Genomic DNA, 10026 nt, shown 5'->3' with positions numbered 1-10026 from the left:
AAAGCAGCTCCTTCCCCTGATGCTGGGACGCAGTGTTGCTTGATACCTGGCTCCTAAGCAGACCCCATGTGCCACTGGCAGGAGCTGAGCAGACCTAACACAGCGGGCAGAATCCCAGCTCCATCCCCACATGCAGGGCTGTCCTATGGCTGGCCTGGGTACAGGATGCTCATTCCTCCTGCCTCTGCACTGGCAGTGGATATGGGCTTTTGGTGCGGAAAGCAGGCGGCCCCATCTGAATGAGTGCTTTTCAGAGATTTTTCCCAGGGGACCCCTGATTGGCAGGGACCCCACAGGCCCATATGTTAATCTGCCGATGGGCCACAACCATATCATTGTCCCCCCACAAACATATTATCTCCCGTCCCCCTCCCTGACAGGTGTCCTCTTTTTTGAAACTGGAAATGTGGCAACCCTACCTTTGTTTCAATAAGGTGCCATCAATTAGGCTCAGTGGAACATCATAAATAATCCTGTTGATCCCAAATGGTATCCAGTTCCCTCTTTCTAGGAACATATTTGTTCTGCAGAGCTAAGTGGAATAAAAAGCAATAGACTTATTTTTGTCAGCAATGTAAGTACCTATGACTCTGAATAAATGCAGGTATAGAGAAAGGCAACTGGAAAGGATACTAAAAGACTGACATATTTAGCCTAGTAGAACAAAGGATGCAAGGTAACAGACTAGCTTTCTGTGAATATATCAGGGATGAGAGGAAAGAAATAGAAGAGCTTGTCAATCTAAAGAACAATATTCATAGATTCATAGATTCATAGATGTTAGGGTCGGAAGGGACCTCAATAGATCATCGAGTCCGACCCCCTGCATAAGCAGGAAAGAGTGCTGGGTCTAGATGACCCCAGCTAGATACTCATCTAACCTCCTCTTGAAGACCCCCAGAGTAGGGGAGAGCACCACCTCCCTTGGGAGCCCGTTCCAGACCTTGGCCACTCGAACTGTGAAGAAGTTCTTCCTAATGTCCAGTCTAAATCTGCTGTCTGCTAGCTTGTGGCCATTGTTTCTTGTAACCCCCGGGGGCGCCTTGGTGAATAAATACTCACCAATTCCCTTCTGTGCCCCCGTGATGAACTTAAAGGCAGCCACAAGGTCACCTCTCAACCTTCTCTTGCGGAGGCTGAAAAGGTCCAGTTTCTCTAGTCTCTCCTCGTAGGGCTTGGTCTGCAGGCCCTTGACCATACGAGTGGCCCTTCTCTGGACCCTCTCCAGGTTATCTGCATCCCTCTTGAAGTGCGATGCCCAGAATTGCATGCAGTACTCCAACTGCGGTCTGACCAGCGCCCTATAGAGGGGAAGTATCACCTCCCTGGACCTATTCGTCATGCATCTGCTGATGCACGATAAAGTGCCATTGGCTTTTCTGATGGCTTCGTCACACTGCCGGCTCATGTTCATCTTGGAGTCCACTAGGACTCCAAGATCCCTTTCCACCTCTGTGCCACCCAGCAGGTCATTCCCTAGGCTGTAGGTGTGCTGGACATTTTTCCTCCCTAGGTGCAGCACTTTGCATTTCTCCTTGTTGAACTGCATCTTGTTGTGTTCTGCCCACTTGTCCAACCTATCCAGGTCTGCCTGCAGCTGTTCCCTGTCCTCCGGCGTGTCCACTTCTCCCCATAGCTTTGTGTCATCTGCAAACTTGGACAGAGTACATTTGACTCCCTCGTCCAAGTCACTGATGAAGACATTAAAGAGTATCGGTCCAAGGACCGAGCCCTGCGGGACCCCACTGCCCACACCCTTCCAGGTCGAGACCGACCCATCCACCACGACTCTCTGGGTGCGACCCTCTAGCCAATTCGCCACCCACCGGACTGTGTAGTCATCCACATCACAGCCTCTTAACTTGTTCACCAGTATGGGGTGGGATACCATATCGAAGGCCTTCCTGAAGTCTAAGTATACGACATCCACCCCTCCTCCTGTGTCCAGGCGTTTCATAACCTGGTCATAGAAAGAGACTAGATTGGTCAGGCACGATCTGCCCGCCACAAACCCGTGCTGATTTCCCCTCAGCATAATTTGCCCTGCCGGGCTCTCACAAATGTGAGCCTTGATAATTTTTTCAAAGACTTTACCAAGGATGGAGGTGAGACTGACTGGCCTATAGTTGACCGGGTCCTCCTTCCTCCCCTTTTTGAAAATGGGGACCACGTTAGCCCTTTTCCAGTCCTCCGGGACTTGGCCCATGTGCCACGAGCATTCGAATATTCCTGCCAGTGGCTCTGCAATGATGTCAGCCAGTGCCTTCAGCACCCTCGAATGGAGCTCATCCGGGCCTGCCGACTTAAAGGCATCCAGTTCTTCCAAGTGACTCTGCACCACCTCAGGATCTACGTATGGTAGTCTGGCGCCTTGCTGCTGCCTCTCTACAACCCCAGTGAGAGACTTGTTGTGCCCATCACTTAGGAACACTGAGGCAAAGAACTTGTTGAGGAGTTCAGCCTTGTCCCCCCTGTCTGTCACCAGTTGTTTCTGCCCATTTAGCAGGGGTCCTATTCCTCCCTGGGCCTTCCTTTTACTCCCAATATATCTAAAAAACAATTTCTTGTTTTTATATTGGGCACAAAACAAATGGGTATAAACAGGCCAAAAAAAATTTAGGCTGGAAATTAGAAGGTTTCTAAGTAGCAGAGAAATGAAGTTCCAATGGAAGTAGGGGGTGGAAGTTCCTGGTTCGTTCCTGGTTTCAAGAATGAGCCTGAGAGTTACATGATGGGATGCCTTTGAATACAAAAGACCAGATTTGATGACCCAGGGCATCCTTTTGAGTCCTACTTCCTATGTTCCTATGGAAATAGGCTATGGGAACTATGGCTCCCTGACCCCATTCCATTGGACCAAAGCAGCTCCTGGATCCTTGACCACATGGCGGTGAAAGTACATAAGCGTCTGAAGTCAAGGGGAAGCAAATACCACATTTTCTCTCCTCCCTATGACAATTATGATATAATTTTGATGGATTTTTCCATTCCTTTCATCCCATCAAGGCCATGTACTAGAGGGGATGATGTGGCTCTTAATTTTCATTTCTTAGCAACATTTCCTACTGTTTCCTAGTGTAAATGATAATTTTTTTAGAGCAAACACACTGAATTCAGTGTTACACCTTTCTGCCTTAATTATTAATTAAGGGCTTGTACTGCTCGGCTTTCTGCTGTGAATTATTAATAATTTCCACATTCCTTTCATTGGATATAAACATTCTAAGTATCTGAGCAGGAAAGCAAGTACAAATCATGAGTTGAGAAGCTCCTGTCTAAACCATACCTTGTATTTGCATTAGCAAACTGTACCCTAAAGAGACAGGTGGAGAATACAACTGTACTTCATTCCATTCTCTCATTATGTGTGAGCTCCTGGTCACCTATGCTTGCTGTTGCTATATCTAGAATGCATATACCAATTTAAAGGGAAAACAAAAGTATCACAAACTTGCCTAAAATTACTAGGATCTGACTCACAGGAAGTCCTAGCCCCTTGCTGTTGTTTCAATATGCCCATAAAAAGTAAAAAAAAATACATAAATAACAGGTACAAAATCTGAATAATAAGTTAGCATAAATGTGCTCAAAACCTGTTGAAATCTGCTGGAGTTGCATATGCACATATCCAAGGCCAGAATTTGGCCCCAGATCACTGGGTTTTTTAACTCTGCTGTTCCATTTCATTTAAAACTAATTTGATATCCTACTTGTTCTAAGACCTGCAGAAACTCTACTGTAGAGGATTTCATTTGATCCTCTGGATACACTCAAGCTGCTGTCATTTTGCCAAAGTTCTTTAGAGGGTGGTTATGCTATACTTCACACCCAGTCATGTCTAATAACTCCATTCATCTATCATTCATCTTAAGTTAAAGTGGTGGAACATGAACAATCTGACATTCCAATAACAAAAATGGAGTTTTCAGACCTGAATAAATGTAATCACTGCATAGTCTTCTTGGAGATAAAAATGTCCAGATATTTTTATAGCCAGACAAGGTTCTTTGGATAAATCTTATATCTTTTACTAGACCAACTTAAATAGTTGGAAAAATTCTTCTTAACAAGCTTTCGGTAATAAATACAATTGTCAGGCTGAGGAAGCATCTGCAATTGGCGTGTGCTCTTGCTGGGTGGTGTGTGCTTCTGAAGACTTCCAGGCTTGGAGATTCTACAACTTCTCTAGGTAGCCTGTTTCAGTGCTTAACCACTTGCACAGTCAGAAAGTTTCTCCTGGTCTCTATCCTAAATTTTGTTTGCTGTAGTTTAATCCCAGTCCTGTCCCCTTGGTCACAATGAAAAGTCTATCTCCATCTTGTTTATAATTTCCCTTCAAGTACTGATATTTGAAGCCTGTTATCAAATCTGCCTTCAATGTTCTCTTCTCCATATTAAACAATCCTAATTCATAGATTCATAGATGTTAGGGTCAGAAGGGACCTCAATAGATCATCAAGTCTGACCCCCTGCATAGGCAGGAAAGAGTGCTGGGTTTAGATGACCCCAGCTAGATGCTTATCTAACCTCCTCTTGAAGACTCCCAGGGTAGGGGAGAGCACCACCTCCCTTGGGAGCCTGTTCCAGACCTTGGCCACTCTAACTGTGAAGAAGTTCTTCACAATGTCCAGTCTAAATCTGCTCTCTGCTAGCTTATGGCCATTATTTCTTGTAACCCCCAGGGGCGCCTTGGTGATTAAAGCCTCACCAATTCCCTTCTGTGCCCCCACGATGAACTTACAGGCAGCCACAAGGTCGCCTCTCAACCTTCTCTTGCAGAGGCTGAAGAGGTCCAGGTGCCCTAGTCTCTCCTCATAGGGCTTGGCCTGCAAGCCCTTAACCATACTTGTGGCCCTTCTCTGGACCCTTTCCAGGTTATCTACATCCCTCTTGAAGTGTGGTGCCCAGAATTGCATGCAGTACTCCAACTGCGGTTTGACCAGCACCCGATAGAGGGGAAGTATCGCCTCCTTGGTTCTGTTCTTCATGCATCTGCTGATGCACGGTAAAGTGCCATTAGCTTTTCTGATGACTTCGTCATACTGACGACTCATGTTCATCTTGGAGTCCACTAGGACTCCAAGATCCCTTTCCGCTTCTGTGCCTCCAAGCAGGTCATTTCCTAGGCAGTAGGTATGCTGGACATTTTTCCTCCCTAGGTGCAGCACTTTGCATTTCTCCTTGTTGAATTGCATTCTGTTGTTTTCCGCCCATATGTCCAACCTGTCCAGGTCTGCTTGTAGTTGTTCCCTGCCCTCCAGAGTGTCCACTTCTCCCCACAGTTTTGTGTCATCTGCAAACTTGGACAGAGTACACTTCACTCCCTCGTCCAAGTTGCTGATGAAGACATTGAAGAGTATCGGTCCAAGGACCGAGCCCTGCGGGACCCCACTGCCCACACCCTTCCAGGTCGACACCGACCCATCCACTACGACTCTCTGGGTATGACCCTCCAGCCAATTCACCACCCACCGGACTGTGTAGTCATCCAAGTCACAGTCTCTTAACTTGTTCACCAGTATGGTGTGGGATACCGTATCAAAGGCCTTCCTGAAGTCTAAGTAAATGACGTCAACCCCTACTCCTGCATCCAGGTGTTTTGTAACCTGGTCATAAAAAGAGACTAGATTAGTCAGGCATAATTCTTTCAACGTTTCCTCATAAATTATGTTTCCCAGGTCCCTACTCATTTTTCTCACTCTTGATTGGACTGTTTCCAATCTTTCTTGAAGTGAGGGGCCCAAAACTAACACTCCAGGTGAGACATCACTAGTACTGAATAGAGTCAGAGAATCTCGTATCTTGATTTTCAGTTTGTCTTCTTTTCATGTCTGTACACCATATTTAATCATTTTGTTACACATGCTTGGCCTCATTTATTGTACTTTACAAGATCTTTCATTGCACATGTGCCTTTGAGCAGCAGGCATTTCAACAGATATTACATAGTCTGAGGCTTTGTGCCACAGTCACAGGTGGTTGAACCCCACTTCTTCATTAGTTCCTTGGAACGTCCAACTCCAGTACGTAGGTGGTCGAGACATTGCCACCTTTGCCTGGGTTTGTCATCCCCTGGTGGTAAGAACTCAACCTCTGGGATGTCCTTTTTTTTGCTGTCAGGTATTTTCTTTAGCCTTTTGTTCCACATCTGCAGTTGTGTCTCCTTGGGTGTGGAATCAAGAGATTGGGTGCTGGTGAGGAAGCTCCTGCATGACTTCAGAAGTTTTTGTGCTGTGGGATGGTTGTACAGAGGGTGTGTCACATCTTCAGTTTGTCTCAATCATTCTATCCTGCTCGCCACTGCTCTTCTGGTATCAGGCAGGCGATGCCAGCCAGCAGGTATACACTGTTTAGGCTGGTAGGCTTCTCAATGCATTGGCAGCTGTCATTCATAATGGGGTCAAGGTGCTTAGCATGTACAGATCTCTCCCATATAGGGCATGCATACTCAGCAGAGGAGAAGCTGAGAGCCAAAGCAGCAGTTTGCACGGTTGAGGGGCTAGCTCCCCATTTCAAGTTGGTAAGTTTATATACAATGTTTTTACAAATGCTCACTTGCTTTTGTCTTCATGATGTGCTCTTTGTATGGGAGGATTCGATTGAGGGTGACTCCAAGGTAAACTGGATTTGAACAGAGGGATAGTGGGGTTCCAGACTATGTAATGTTGAGCTGGTGGTCTGCCTCATGGTTTTTTAGATGGAAAGCACATACTTGTGTTTTCTGTGTGTACCATGTCTGAAGTTACTACATTACAAAATTAAATTACAACAGAGGTGGTTATTGAAGAAGATTAGTTTAGAACCAAGGAAAAGAAATTGAGTCAATGAGGGCATTTGCAAGAACAATTAAAATGATATGATCAAGGTTAATGAATAATTCATTTTTGTGATTATTAAATTAATTAAAACAAATTAGCGCTGGAGAAAAATATGTAGCGTAGTATTTAAATGGTCTGTTAAACATATTATCTTGCTTTCTCGGAATCAACCAAGATTATGCAATTGTGCCGAGTGCTTGTATACTAAATATAGTTTAAACTTTAAGAATGATGAGGAGCGTGAGAAATGTATGAGGGGGATGAAGGAATGTGTGATGTTACCTAGATTTCAGTTAAACTTGCAGGTTGGCTGCAGACAAAAGAGGCAAGAAACAGGTTTACAGCCTGACCTTTTATTACTTATACCTCAAAACACAAAAATAAAAAGTAATCTCAAAGTTTATCAGGTTATCTGTGTCACAACCCAAAGTTGTGAGTTTTTGTTTGTGTGTGCTTCGGCAATGCTAAATTATGTTCCAGCTAAAATTACAGCTTCCTTGCACGGTGGAGTTCTCTGCTGCGGGACAGAACTCCTGTGCAACGGGGGATTTCCCGCCAGATTTGCAGATTCTTTGCATGGTGCATTTCTTTTGCATCTCAGAGATGCACGGTGCAAAGGAGTTCCCGCCATTTGTATTCAGATTTGCACCACATTATTGGCTGATTCTGAGTAAAGGCATACATGGCGGCTAGCTATTGGCTTGCTAGCCGTACAAAAGGCTTGAGTAGTTTCCGCCCAAGTCAGAGAGAGAGGAAAACTGGAGAGAGACAGAACTTACCAGGAGGAGGAGACTTCGCGCTGTGTGAAGATCTCTAAGCAATGTGGACCCTTACGGACCCAACGCGCCTCTCTTAAGCAGGCAACAGAGGTCTAAACAGCCTCTGGCCTCTCCCCGTTGCCGAGCGCAATCCTAGACGTATCCCTTTCCTAGATACCCAATTTTCGAACCCACGGCGTCTTAACAACTCCGGGGCCTGGGAACCGAACAGAGCCCACGGAGCTTCGACAACTCCGTGGGGAAAGAATTGCCGAACCCGCGGAGCCTAAACAACTCCAGGGCCAAAGAACCAAATTTGTCGTAGTCCTCCAACAAGGATTTAAGCGGAGCTGCACCTGGAAACTGTCCAGCCTACACCGTGACCATCTTGGGTGTAAGTAAATAATCTTTCAATCAACCATTACGCCTCTGTGACTAATTCTAGCCCGCACGTGCCTTGCCGCCGCGCGGTTTTCTCCGACCCCACATGCCCGGGCTGCTGGCCACAGCCCGCATGCGCAAAGACGGGCCTGGCTCGCCCCCGGCCCGCACAATCTGTGACAGCGCAAGATAGAATCTTACCTTTACCAACTGGGGAAATTTATGAGGTGGAAAGAGGGTGGAGACTGGCAGCAGGTCTTCTTGAACTTACTGAATTCTCCAATTTCTCTCCAGCCTATACCCAATATTTATAGATGGTGTATTCTAATATTTTAATCAATGTTTTCTGATTTGTTTTATTTACATTTCTTTGTTTCATTGAAATGTTTGGAGTTGAACTTAACCAGTTTTCTTGTGGATGTGAATGGCATCAGTTACTTGGGATTTCTGTTCCTGTGAAAGTTACACTTCTGAAGGAAGGATTCCTCATCTTTTTCCTTCACCATCTTGGAATACTGCTTGACACCATCCTATTTTTCTCTTCCCCAGAATTGATTGTCTTTATACGTGAGACTGATTTGTTTTTACAATTTGCCTAAGAATCTTGACAAAAATGTATAAGTTATAGCAGAACAGCATCTAATACATTTTGTTATATCAATTACTACCACTAATGTTTTAAGATAAGGCTATGATATATTTGGATTATTTAATGTTTAGTCATCTCTTATGTCTCCTTTCAGGCCTTGTGCTCTATTTAAATGGATCTCATTACTGGTTTAGCTGGACATGTTGATTGCTACCTTTAGTGACAAAGCTGATTGACACATCTGCAATAGTTCACTCAGAAACAGGCGTTGGGGTCTTCTGCTTAGCCACACTTCTGCAGCTTGGCTTAGGCACCTTGAAAATGGGCAGGGCTGTCAACAGCAGAGGGAAGGGATTGGCTGACAGGGAAAGAGGTGAAGGCAGGATCATGGCTAAAGGGGAACTTAAGCTTCTCGGGGATGATCTGTGGTGTGTTAGGGTTTATTTACACCAAAGTTTTGAAGGGTCCTGGTTAGGCAAGCTCCAAACTGGGTTCATCCCCTGTAACTATGCTCAGGTACCCTAGAAGCCAAGAACTTGAGAGAGGGCACAGAAGGATGAATCTGTAGCAGCCTCACTGGCATACTTCGGGGTCTGGAGTGTGTCAAGATGTGCTCAGGTTAATTGTGCTGCTGCTGTAGCATAAACAAGCCCTTGTTGACTATGTGAAGTGTGGTGACTGTATTACATTGCTGCTATATTAAAAAAGTATAACCCTACTAAGAAAGTGACTGCAGAAAGACTCTAATGTATGAATAAGCTTCAGTAGCCTCAGAATTGATTGAAATCAGTTGCAAATTGCAAAGGAAATTGTCTGAGAACAAGTCATAGAAAATTCTGCAAAATGTTCAAAGTAATGCTCCACACCTCTCTCATTTTCATGAAATTGGAATCCCTGGGTGCGTCTACATGTTCATTAATGCACTTTTGCTATGGTGAATTAAATTTAGTACCTGCACATTAAAGTGCATGTGTAGACACACTCCCTGAATACTTGAATTGCCTTTGTAGATTAGATATTGAGGAAGGGAAAATTGAAATACCTGTATTTAAACCATGGATAGACAAGAGAAATTGCAAAGAATTTGAAGTTCTAGGAGATGCCAAGAATTAAAGGAGGTCTCTTCATGTATTTTAAATTAAATTGATAGCACTCTTCTGTATTTGAGCACCAGACTGTAGTTTTTATTGTTTGAAAATAATTTTATCATACAAAAGGATATGTCTGACCCATAAAAGAAAAAGGAATTTAATTATCTTATTGCATGGAAGTGATTTGACTTCAGAACTGAACCTGGAGATATTTGTGGAAGAATTCAGATATGCTCTTGTTTAAAATGACTTCCAATTGCTATTTCATGAGGAACCTTGTCTGCCACAGTCTCTTACACGGCACTTTCGTATTTCTTAATCTTTGTGTTATTTGAATGCTTGAATATTTGTCATACTGACCAATCACCTAAACACATATGCTATTTTTT

This window comes from Alligator mississippiensis, chromosome 1, assembly GCF_030867095.1.
Source record: "Alligator mississippiensis isolate rAllMis1 chromosome 1, rAllMis1, whole genome shotgun sequence".
Classification (NCBI taxonomy): Eukaryota; Metazoa; Chordata; order Crocodylia; family Alligatoridae; genus Alligator; species Alligator mississippiensis.
The sequence above is the reverse complement of the archived record's forward strand: the minus strand, read 5'-3'. Positions refer to the sequence as shown.